Source organism: Talpa occidentalis, unplaced genomic scaffold (genome assembly GCF_014898055.3).
Source record: "Talpa occidentalis isolate TD23 unplaced genomic scaffold, MPIMG_talOcc4v2.1 talOcc4.14, whole genome shotgun sequence".
NCBI lineage: Eukaryota > Metazoa > Chordata > Mammalia > Eulipotyphla > Talpidae > Talpa > Talpa occidentalis.
This window is the reverse complement of record NW_023601433.1, coordinates 10304399-10317338: the sequence shown is the minus strand read 5'-3', so window position 1 is coordinate 10317338 and position 12940 is coordinate 10304399. Positions and strand designations below refer to the sequence as shown.

The window sequence follows — 12940 nt, the reverse complement described above, 5'->3', positions numbered from 1 at the left end:
GCTGCCTCCTTACCTCTCAAACCCAGGAACCACAACTGCCAAGCCAGACCTACCCGTAGGAGGACTTTCCCAGCAGTGTGTCCAAGTGGGTGGCTGTTTGTCCAGGCCTGGAGTGAGGGCTAAAAATCAGGCCAGCGGGGAGCCTGGAAGTGTGGGGGCTGCAAGGTCAGGCTGGGAAGGTGGCAGCAGACACGCAGGGTCAAGTCGGCCAGTCATATAATTTTTACTCTAGTTTCAGTGGGAGCTGTTGGGAGGTTGGAAGCAGAGAAATACTCAGGTTGGTGAGTTTGAAAGGTGACTTTGAGAACTGCCACTTCCTGTTGGGATGGAGAGCTTCTGGCAGATTATGTTATAGAGAGTACAAATTAAAAAAAACAGATAAAATATAGAAATTGTCTGTTTGAAGGCATCAGAGAACTGCAAAGTCAAGGAGAATGTGAACAGCTACAGTGACTAAGAGTCAGTGGGGTTTTGTAGCTGCTCTCAGATGGGTTGTGGGCCAGGCTTGAAGTGCAGACCAGACTTATGCAGGCCAGGGCCTGTGTGTCCAGGATTTGCAACTGCTGCAGGCGAAAGAGAGACCAGGGAGAGACCTGGGAGCCTCACACATACAGCTTGGTTTTTCCTCAGCTGAATTTTGAGGTTACATAGAATGGGAGGCAAAAATACCTCAGCTTAAGTCCTCTGGAAAAAACACAACAGTCTCCAGAAGTCTTCATAATGTCCAGACACAAAGGTCAGAGTCCAGAACTCATTCTGGGGAGGGGACCCAGTGAGCACGCCAAACTTTCAGGTCAGTATTTTGGAGGACCCTGTCTTAACTGAGAGTAAACAAGAAATGGATTAACTTCATCTTACAGATCCTTCACAAACATGGTCTCTCATTAGACTCAGGTGATAAATTACATCACCTGGGGGCCCTAAACATTTTATAAGCAATATCCATTAAAATAATAATTATTAGACTAGCCAAAACACAGAACCATATGACTGAAAATCAGGAGAAAAAACAGTTAAAAGAAACAGGTGATCCAGACATAGGATTCAGTTAACAAGATTTTTTTTAATATGATCTATTTTAAGCTAACTATCCTTTATTTTATTTTTTAATTTTTTAAAACATTTATTTATTTATACAAGCTCTGGGTACAGTCAGAAGTGCGGGAGAGTGAGAGAATCCACTAGAGCCAGAGCGGGGAGCAGAGCAGGCAGAAGGACCGAAGCACACTGCTGAGGGGAGCAGCGGGCGGCAGGAGAGGTCTGCGCACCCTGTGTGACCCTCCTCCGGTGGCCGGGGAGCAGCCAGGGATCGAACCAGCACCAGCAACCCAGTGCTCAACCGCTGCGCCACTGGGGAGGCCCTTAACAAGATTTTTAACTGACCTGATATATATGTTTAAGAACAAGAAGAAAATAACTAAAATTATGGATGCTGCACCAGAGATTTGAATATATCAAATCAAATCATCAGTAATTACATATTCTTCCTGACGCCAGTCTCTGGAAACCACCTTCAACTTTTAGTTCCTATGAATTTGATTATTGTACATTTCTTATGTAACTAGAATCAATCTATTTATTCTTTTGTGACTGGCTTATTTAACTTAGCATAATGTCTTCAAATTTCATCCATGCTGAAGCCTGTGTCTGCATTTCCTTCCTTTTTTAAAAAAATTTATTTTATTATATATATATATATTTACATCATTTTTCATTTTTGCACAATGTATGCATTTTCATCTTGGTTATATTCCCCATACAATTCCCACCCCCCCTTATTCTGACCTTGATCCCTCCCCCCTCATAGTGTGTCTCTGGTTTATAGTTGCTTGTTGATTTTGATTTTAACTTTATTATAATTAGTCTTTTTCCTGGTCCCTTATTTTGGTTTTCTAAATTCCTGCTATTAGTGAGACCATCCAGTATTTTTCTTATTTTCCTGGCTCAGGCATCACACTCCCACATTTCAAACTATACTACAAAGCCATGATAATCAAAACTGCATGATATTGGAACAAGAACAGACACATGGGCCAATGTAACTGAATAGAAAATCCAGAAATAAACCCACAGATTTACAGTCAACTAATCTTTGACAAAGGAGCAAAGAATATGCAATGGAGCAAAAAAGTATGTTCAATAAATGGTGCTGGGAAAACTGGGTTGGTACATGCAAAAGAATGAAGCTTGACTATTACTTCACACCATCACAAAAATCAACTCAAAGTGGATTAAAGAACTAGACATAAGAACTGAAATCATAAAATATATAGAAGGAAATATAGGCAAAACACCACATGACATACACCTCAGGAACGTCTTTAAAGACTCATCACCCAAAGCAGTGATAGCGAAGGCAAAGATAAACAGCTGGGACTACATCAAATTAAAGAGCTTCTGTACAGCAAAAGAGACAGTAACCAAAACAAAGAGACACCCCACTGACAGGGAGAAAATTTTTTGCACACGACACTAATGATAAAGGACTGATCACAAAAATCTACAATGAGCTGAAAAGACTCACAAAAACAAAGTAAATAATCCAGTCAAAAAATGAGCAGAAGAGCTAAAAAGAAATTTCTCCAAAGAGGAAATGCAAATGGCCAACAGGCATATGAAAAAATGTTCAGCATCACTTGTAATCAGGGAAATGCAAATCAAAACTACAATGAGATACCCTCTTACACCAGTGAGAATGGAACATTAAAAAAAACCTAGCAACAACAAATGTTGGCGAGGATTCAGGGGAAAAAAGGAACTCTCCTGCCCTGCTGGTGGGAGTGCAAACTGGTCCAACCACTATGGAGAGCTGTGTGGAGATTCCTCAGCCTGCTAAAGATGGAGATTCCATATGATCCAGCAATTCCACTCCTAGGTATTTACCCAAAGGACACAGAATCATTAATTCAAAAGGGCACCTACACCTCCATGTTTATAGCAGAACTATTTATAATAGCTAAACTATGGAAACAACCCAAATGCCCAAAAATAGATGACTGGATCAAGAAGATGTGGTACATATACACAGTGGAATATTACTCAGTAATCAAAAAAAGATAAACTCATGCAATTTGCAGCAACATCGATGGAGCTGGAAGGGATCATGCTTAGGGAAATAAGCATTTCCTTCCTTTTAAAGACTGGATACTATTCAGTGGTGTGGACATACCACACTTTAAAAACCATTCATTTGTCTACGAGTACTTGGGTTGCATCAACCCTTTGACTATTGTGAATAATGCAGCTATGAATAGTGTAAAAAATATCTTTTGCCATCCTTACTTTCATTTCTTTTGGGTAAACACCAAGACATAGAACTGCTGCATCATGGTAATTCTTTGTTTAATTTTTTGGGGAACTGCCACACAATTTTTCACAATGGCTATGCCATTTTATGTTTCCACTAACAAAGCACAATGGTGACAATTTCTTTTATTCTACAGAAAAATCTGAACTTTTAAACTGGAGTTTAAAGTTTCAACAGAGGATTTAAAAACTGAACATGAATGTAAAGTTTACTAGAGTTAACCTAACAATGTGATAGGCACCCACATGTACAAACTATGACTAATTCCTCTTCATGAAGAAATTACAGTAATGCTTGCTCAGTGTGGCAGAGAAAACCTCCTCAGACCCATTTCAGTTCAGATCCGCTTCTTTATTACTCACTTATGTCTGTTCTCTCAGTTAGTTTCTTGTACCTTCACTTTAGAATGTTGCCTCTTTGATTTAAGGTGACTTAAATATTAATTGCAGAGATTTTTCAGAATTGCCATCAATCAAGCCTCAGATTCACTCTCCCTCCAAAATCATTATTAGTTATATATGTTAGTCGGTCCTGGTTCTATATATTTTAGTTCATACAGGCTTATGCAATGCTGGAATTTACTAAGGCTTTCACTAATCCAAAATGAGGGTTTCCACATTAACTTCTGGGAATATTGCCTATCTTCTGTGAATTCTGAGCCCTCTGCTTTCCCTCAATGAGCTTCTTGTTAATAAGTGGTTCAGTTTTTTTTAAATTTGTATTTTAAATAAATATAAAATTATTTTTGTAATATAAAATTATTCATTTTTGAAAAATATAAATTTGATGGTTCAGTTGTTAATGAGCTATCATGCATATAGAGTGTGTTTCTGCCATGAAGAATCTATAATTGATAATAATGATCCTAGAATGTTCTTGAAAATGGATGTTCCAAAATCATCCAAGGATGTCTGGAAATATTTTTCCCAAGATGGGATGCTAAATATTTTACCTTTTCCAAAAGCTTTCCAGGTAGATGGGTTTGGAGAAAAACATTTTTTTTAATCCAAGAATACTGTTAATTGAGATATTTGTTGACTATTGGCCACTATGGCAAAGGGAACCATCTGGGGTCACTGAGAATGAAATAGCATTTGGTCCACCAGGAAGTGAGTGTACATTGGCAAATCCATGCTACCATCAGACAGATCCATCACCTCCAAAAATCTCCTTTTCCCTCTTTATTATTACTACTATTTTGGGGGGAGAAAAAACTTAATATAAGATCTACCCTTCTTGAAAATTTTAAAGTAAGCAATACTGCATGTTAACAATAAAGTCTGTGCTGTATAGTAGATCTCTCTAAGGATTTACTCACCTTGTATAACTAGAATTTTGCCCTTTTTGACTCATATGTTCCCATTTCTCTCTTCTTGAACTCCTGGAAAATCACTTTCTGCTCTCTGTTTCTATGAGTTGGATTATTCTAGATTCCTAAGTGGTTTCATCCAATTCACACATTGAAGCTCTGTATTTACCTTCAAGGACATCTGGCAGTAAGGCATGGGGTCTGCCTGCCAACCCACACCATCTCCTTTTTGACTAAATACAGATTATCTGACTTCACTGTGTCTCCAAATGGAAACCTTAGGAGGGCATCATGGAAGGCATTTCACAGATGAGCAAGCGGAGGCTCCTTGGCTGCAAGTGAGAGTGAAGGGTAGAGAATGGGGTCTTTTGACTCGAAGTTCAGATGCTGGAGTTTTGCATGGAAAGAGGGGAAGCTACTTTCTTATCCTTCAAGCAGTATAGAACCATGAGGGAATTTGTAGAGAGGCAGATTTTGGGGTGAAAAATTGGAAGATGGAAATCTATTCTAATAGGAACTGTTCATGAGGCCCACTGCCTCCCTGTAAACTCTGCGGAGGGGGTTAGCAGAGCAAGTGGCATGGTCACTGGTGATGGGACAATGGCCAAGCCAACTCTATGTGCCTGTGACTCTTGTGGTTCCAGTAACTTCTTGTTTCTTTTCATGGAGTTATAAATCATTTACTGAAGCCAAGATCCAGAATCAATGCCTGAGAGTTCCAAGTGCCTCTTCATTGCAAGTGTGGAGAATGGAGACCATAAATGATTCAACTACTGTTCTCTGGTGTGAATCACCCAAGAATTCCAAGCAATTTGCCTATTGATTTTCTGCTTTTGGCAGCAGCCTTTCTGCTCTGTGGGGATGTGATTTTGACTGCAATCCTTATCACAGGGAATCTACTATTTTGCTTAAAAGGCTCATTAATTTTCTAAACTTGAAAAATATGGCCCTGGAGCCAACCACTCCAGCCCTCCCTTACAGCACAAAGGAGAATGGATGTCGCCATTAACGGCTAATATTTTCCTTAAATCGACTCCCTTCTCAGCTCATGTGCCTACAACTCAATGCTCCCAGACCAGACGTGTGTTTTTCAAATGAAATTGCAGTTAATGGTACAAAATATTTACATTTATGCCCTAAATCCAAAAAGCCACAAAACTTTATTTCTCCTTTTGTAGTTTCAATATTTAATTAGTGATGGAGCACCAGAAACCTGTAGGGAAAAAACGCCCCATTATTTTTTAAGTTATAGTGTATTTACAGCCCATTTCCACCTGCTTCCTTTGTCTCCACCTGTCTCCACTCCACACAGATTCGTCTCAGCTGTCCCCGCAGGAATACAGCTGTGTCATCACATCCAGTGGCATCCTAATATTTCATACTAAGCTTTAAACCAATTAGGAATGACGACTGACTGTGCTGACTCATGGGAAGAGAAGGGGATAATGTGTCCTTCAGGTAATGAACTTCTTTGGGGACTTAACACATATTTCATTTTTTAGCACCTTCGGTTTTCTCTTGTCACATTGCCGTGGATGTGGCTTCATTTTGTCTCATTGTGCTAGGAGGATTATGCTGGGATTATTATCTGCAGAGTAACCAAGCTTATATTAATAATGGCAGGAATAGGGCAGATGTGTGTGGAGATTATTAGGCCAATCTTGGAGGCCCTGAGGGCCTCCTGGAGATGGTAGAGGGGTGTTGGGACCCTCTTAAAAGGCTGCATCAACTGAGCTCCAGCCAATTGTGGTGTGTGGGAACCAGGACTCCTGGTTTTACAAGATGAGCCTGACATCTAGATTTTTAAAACCTATTTCAGAGTAGAGTCTCTATCCAAAAGGAAGATACCAGCCTCCAGGGGGAGAGTGAGAGCTGGCCCTTAGTTTTCGAGCATGCAACAAATCTATGAATGAATTTTATTTCCCCTCCAGTGGGTAGGCAAATGTATGCATAGACTTCCTTTAGGATTTCCTCCAACTTTGCATTTATCCATACTAGTTGAGGAGAGAACTTGGGTCCTGAGCCCCACTCTGGGTCCATGTGGTGAAAGTCTAAGGCAGGGGCTGGCCAGCAAGGGACAGGCAGGGCCACTGACCTGGGAGCAATCAGACTCTTTTTGTCTAGAGGAAAGGATCTAAACCAAGGTGGAGGTGGGGTCTGGAGCAATTTCTGCATGGCTGTTGGCGCAGGAGTAGATTTCTAGAGTAAGCTCCTGCCACCCAACACAGAAGAGGGGGCCCTGGCTGCATAGTCTTTGAGGAAGTTGCTGTCCCGGACACTCTCAATTGCATGTGTCATTTACTCCATACAGCAGCATGGCCAGTGGGCTACTGCCATTCTGCCAGAGAAGAAACTGAAGGTGTGAGCATTTTGCAAGTAGAAAGTGGTCGAGCTAGGACCCAAAGGACCATCTGAGGGGCAGGCAAGTGACCCACTGCCCTGGATTTGGGGAAATGCACCCTACTTCCTTGCCAGGAATTTAGCATGACAAATGGCAAGAAACCCATGGCTTTTGCCTACATTTTTAGGACCCCATATTTCATAATAGAAATTTGACCTCATGCCTGCTCATCTCCTAAATAGGAAGAGCATCATTTTTTTGATGAGCATAAAAGGACCCCAAAAGAAGTGCATTCCCAGCTCAAATAACATGTGTTGAGCTAGGATGTTAAGAGACAGCTCCTTTATCCGCATCGCCCCTCTTGAATCGTTAACAGCTCTGAGTTTGATCAGAGCTGAGTTAGGGCAGGTCTTAATTCTTCAACTGAGATTTCTTTGCTCTACTAAGTTCAATCCATGTTGGAGCTATTAAAATGTCTTTTGAGTGCTTAGTCTGAAATTACCTCCTTTTACAGACTTTCCCGTTACATAGATCTATAGCTCTTTGGAAAATGAATTGCTTTTAAATGGTGGTGGTAGAGTGTCTGTGATTTTAATATGATTGTACAATGTGTCTTGATTAATCAACGTTTGAGAGCCATCCATTTCTAAGCCAGACTACAAGTAAATAAAAATAGACTTTGTGTCTAACTCCTGCCTCTAGAACAACAACACGAAAATTCCTCTGAAATGGAGATAATAGGAGCAAGGAGAGGGGAGGCAGTGTCTGAGCCCAAAAACCTGGCAGGCTTAAGTGGGGTACTTAATATTCATCTGGTATTCATTGCAATAACATCAATCTCACCAAATTCTCCTGGTATTAATGTAGATGTTCTGCATTTAATATATACTTCCAGTGGAATTTCATTGTAATTGAGCACTAAATGATGTCCACTTATGGTAAAGTGGTTCCAGAATTTTTTTGTAATAAATGGATTTCAGTAAAATAAAAGATTTCTGATTCATTGCTGAGTCTATATTAGACTCTATGTACTCTAATTGTCATTGACAACCTTTACTGTATTATTTCCAGACAGTTCATAATTTTCCTGCTGAATGGATGATGATTTGTGAGGAAGTCGCTGACTGGATTATGTGGTACCACTAATTTTTTTTTATTGCTCTTGTTTTGCAAAATATTTAAAAAAATCATTTGGATCATCTCTGTTGGCATTGGTATTAGTGGTTATAGAATGATAAAGGGAACAAGTTGTACAGTAACAATGATAGCAGAAATTTACTGAGTTCCAGCTGTGTACCAAAGAGTCTGTGAAGGTAAATACCTTTCCTTCATTATCTCATTGAGGCCTCACAGCTATTCTATAAGTCCAGTTATCATGTACATTTCATTTTTATTTTTTTAAAGATTTATTTATTTATGCATACAAGAACTGGGGTACAGGCCAGAGGTGCAGGGGGTGAGAGGGTTCATCAGAGACAGAGTAGGGAGCAGAACAGGCAGACTGACTGAAATACACTGCTGAGGGGAGCAGCAGGTGAGTCAGGAGAGGTCTGCTGTGCCATGTGGGTAGATCCCTGGCCAGCCAGGGATCAAACTCATGGTGCAGAGGCTGAGGATAGCCTTGTAGTGCTGTGCTTAACCCCTTGTGCCACCAGCAAGGCCCTACCATGTGCATTTTAGTCAAGTGAATTGGGCATCAGAGGATAAGGAGTTTGCATGAGGTCAGACTGCTAGATGGAGGTAGTTGGGAGTGAATTCCTATCTGCCTGGCTTCTGGCCTCAGTCCAGGCTGTAGGTCACTTACTGGATGACTTGTGGAATGGAATCTCTATGAACAGATGCGCAAGCTGTGGATCCAAGATTGTGCCGGATTCTTGTGTTACTGATCACAAGCAGAGTTATTTAGATGACTGAAAAACTATCTCTATGATTAAGAGATTCCCCCTCTTCACCAAGTCCCCCAACTTTTAATTCAGGCATGCTGATGTTTAAGGGAGATATTTGCCTGAAAACTAGACACACAATAATTCCATGAAGTGGATAACGAGGGAGCCAAATCAGGTTGCACAGAAGTAGTTTTTCTGGACACACAATGGCTTCTAGTTAACCCTGGGGTCAGAGCATGTGGCTATTAGGGTTGAAAGCTTCATATGATTCAGGACCCCTAGGCTGTCAATGCTGGAAATTCTAGAAGCCCCATAGGCAGGGGGCTGTCCCAGTTCTGATATTAAACAGTCAAGGGTCTTGGTGAAACATCTAAATGCCTGCAAAATGAAAAGCTTGGGTTGAATTCTACACTTTCAAATGTATATAGATGGTAGCATTATAGGTCCTTCTACAAAAGAAATAGGATGTAGAGTCCTTCGTGGAACAGATGAAAGCCGAGCATCTCTGGTTGAAGTAGGCTCTGCCCCTCTTCATTGGAAGATGGAAACTTCTTAGGTCTCCTTGTCCTGGCCTCGACAGTTTCAGGACAAGTCTAGAAAGCTGCTCCTGAGAGGTCCACCTATTCACCCTTCCATAACTCATTGTGTCTGGGTGTGGTGTACACACAGAGCAGTCGGGCTGGGTCGCTGTTGTGAGCACTGGGCCATTAGTCCCTGGCGAGTTTTCCTTTGCCATATAGCTCCCAGCCTGACAGTTTACTCAGGGCAAAGGTCAGGGCATTAATCATTCCTTTTGGATGTTCCCCATTTTATGTCCCACCATTTCATTTTTCTTTCTCCTCTACTTCTTATATATGTACATGGGTATTCACACAATCCTGCCAGCCACTTCAGTTCTTTCTTTAGCATTTGGATTAGAAGAACCAAAGCAAAAAAACTGTCCCAAATCTTTTCTGATTTCCTGCATCCAATATGTCATTAAGTTCTATAAATCTTGCAAACTGGAGCTCAAATGTCACTTCTTAGAGGTGCTGTTCTGCTGGTGCTCTTACTATTATAATTTTGTTTCCCTAGTATAAGTCACTGTTCCATACATGAGACACATAAGTCGATGATTGCAATATAGCATGATAAGTTCAAAAATTTGACTCAGTTACCCCGTGGTTCTGTTGAAATTCAGTGGAGATAATGGAGAATGTAGCTACTGATTAATAACCACTAATTATCCCTGTATTTATCATTTATGATTAAGTCATTCATGACACACACAAGCTGCCCCTCTTGTCACCCTTATAATACCTGTGTCCTTTATTGCATTTAGACAGAGCTTATGATTACAAACTTGTGTACTTATTTGAATCTGCACTGAACTCACATTGGACTTCAAGTTCCAAGGGCAGGAAGTATATCTGTGGTGCTGATCATTTCATCCTAAGGACCTAACACATTCCCAAGCTTGGGAGGGATGTGCAGCAATTACCTGTTGAATAAATCAGTGTTGAAATTCTCTTTGTTTTGATGCAGTCTGAGCAGAGTCTGGAGACAGGCTGTTTGTCTCAAACCCAGGCTCAACTAATTGCTTACTGTGTGTTCTTGGATAAGTCACTTAAATCTTCTAAAGTTGAGTTTCTTCATCTGTACAATTAGATTGATAATTTATCAGTTTCATAGGGTTTGTAAAAGAGATAAAAGAACTTATGTGAATACTTAGTTCAGTGTCTGGTATGTTGTAAATTTCACCAATTATTGCTTCCTATTATTACAATATTTTTTTCTCTAACGTGACTCATATTTCCATTATAAGAGATACACATATAAACTTATAATTACAATATAACATGATAAGTCCAAGCTTTGGACCCAATTATACTAGGGTTCTTTTTGAAGTCCAGTGGAGGCAATGGAAAATAGACTGACTAATTAATGAACACTAATTACTCAGTTATTCATTTTATGACTCATTCAGTTATGACTAATAAATAATTACTTATTCATTCTTCTAGCCCTGAGCTAGATATTGGGATAAAGTGAAAAAGAAGATACAATTCGTACCATTGAGGAATTAAAAAAATCCAACTATGGACAAAAAAAAAATCTTTATAAATTAAATGTTATAAAAATTACACCCTAATACTAGCAAGATTAAGACTTTAGTGTCTTCAACCTCTGAAAAGATTATGATTTCATCCTCACCCTCCATTCCCCTACTAATTCTATTTTTTTTAAAGATTTATTTATTATTTTATACCAGCACTGGGTACAGTCAGAAGCATGGGAGGGTGAGAGAATTTACCAGAGCCAGAGCAGGGAACAGAACAGGCAGACCGATGAAATACACTGCTGAGGGGAGCAGTGGGCGGCATGAGAGGTCTGCGTGCCATGTGGGACCCTCGCCTGGCAGCCAGGAATCGAACTGGCACTGCAGAGGCTACGGGCAGTGTCGCAACCCAGCGCTCAACCGCTGCGCCACCAGGGAGGCCCACCCCCTACTAATTCTAAATGAAATCAATACTAAACCATAAAATACATGTAAGGAAGGCCAGAAAAATTCTGATTTTTCTTGGGATGACTCATGTGATATTATTCTGGAATGTTATTATCCACAAAATGTCTTTGGGGTCCCTCCTTTGCAGGAACATAAGCCCATGGGGGTGTGCCTGGTGGGTACCCAATGCAGAGTATGGGTGAGTGCATGACACTGGCCACAGTGGACCAGAGTCCCAGCTCTATGGGAATCCAGACCCTGCAGAGGTTCTGGTGGTAAAAGCTGGTGCTAATTATCCAAGAAACAAGAAATAACAAATATTGGAGAGGATTTTGAGAAAAAGGAACCCTCATACCATTGGTGGGAATGTAACTCAGCGCATCAGTTTTCTGAGATTGCTCAAAAAAATTAGAGAAACCCCATCTATCCAGTTATCCCAGTGTTGGGTGTTGACCTGAAGAATACAGAAACATGGATTCAGACAATATGTGCACTCCAACCTTCAGTGCAGGATTATTCATAGTAGCCAATAGTTGGAAACAATCTAAGTACTGATCAATAGAGAAGTGGATGTAGAAGACATGATACCTAGATAAACACAACGGAATACTGGTCAGCTTTAAAAAAGATGAAATCCTAATATTTTGCAACAACATGGATAGATCTAGAAGGTATTATGCTAAGTGAAATAAGTCAGAGGGAAACAAATGACGTCACTCATACATGGTACATAAAGAAACAAATGTAACCAAATGAGCTAAATTAAACATCTCATGTTTTCTGTTAGTCAAAATGTTTTCTATTGCTTGGCGATTGTTTTAAAATTGCTTCAAGTGCAATATACACCTTAAATGAACAAAGCCCCTGGGAGTACCGCCATGTTGTTCTTTCTCTTCCTTCGTTACATTCCATTTCATTGGAGCCCCATAGCCCTGCAGGGACTGCCTGTGAATGGTGAGTGAAGCCTGTCCATCCAACCAGGGGGGAGTTTAGTCTCTTGGGGTGACCTGTGCCCTGCTCCCAGACAAGCTCCCTGAGCAAAGTGATGTAGCAGAGAGGAAGTGGTGAGACTGGAAAGTGTCACAGAACCCCAAGTAGGGAGGATCTCTCCAGCACAGAAAGGGTGTGAGTGTGTGTGGAAGGGAGGCTTGTGTGTGTGTGTGTAATTGTGAATGTGTGTTTTGGGGGTTTGTTAGGGGTTTGTATGTGTATTGTGTATAGGGATTGTGGGTATGTATGGGGGAACTGTGGGTATGTGTGAAGGAATTATATGTGTGCAGGGTTGTATATATGTTGTGAGGAATGTTTTGTGTGAGTGTATATGTGTGTTGGGATTGTGTATGGTGTTTTGGGGGCAGTTTCTGTGTAATGAGGCTGCATGAGTGTGTGTGGGGTAGTGGATGCATGTGAATGGGAGCTGTTTAAGTGTGTGTGTGTGTGTGTGTGTGTGCATGTTGGTGGACATGAATGGTTCCTTTGAAGACTGACATAGTACATAGAACATGGAGAATGAAAGGAGGGTGGTGAATTTTTAGGAGAGGAAGCTGGAGGAGTTTGGGTTGGGGTTCAGTTCAGTTGGGGCCATGCTAAAGTGTTTGGACTTTACTCCGTT

General features: G+C 40.7%; 1 long non-coding RNA gene across 1 annotated transcript; it reads left to right on the top strand.

The window, feature by feature from the left end:
• Positions 1 to 11: 11 nt before the first annotated feature.
• On the top strand, positions 12 to 10331 carry LOC119245186 (uncharacterized). The gene is made up of 4 exons (XR_005125192.2): positions 12 to 793; positions 5929 to 6074; positions 8029 to 8093; positions 10165 to 10331. It is a non-coding gene; the product is annotated as an uncharacterized LOC119245186 (long non-coding RNA).
• The last annotated feature ends 2609 nt before the right edge of the window (positions 10332 to 12940 follow it).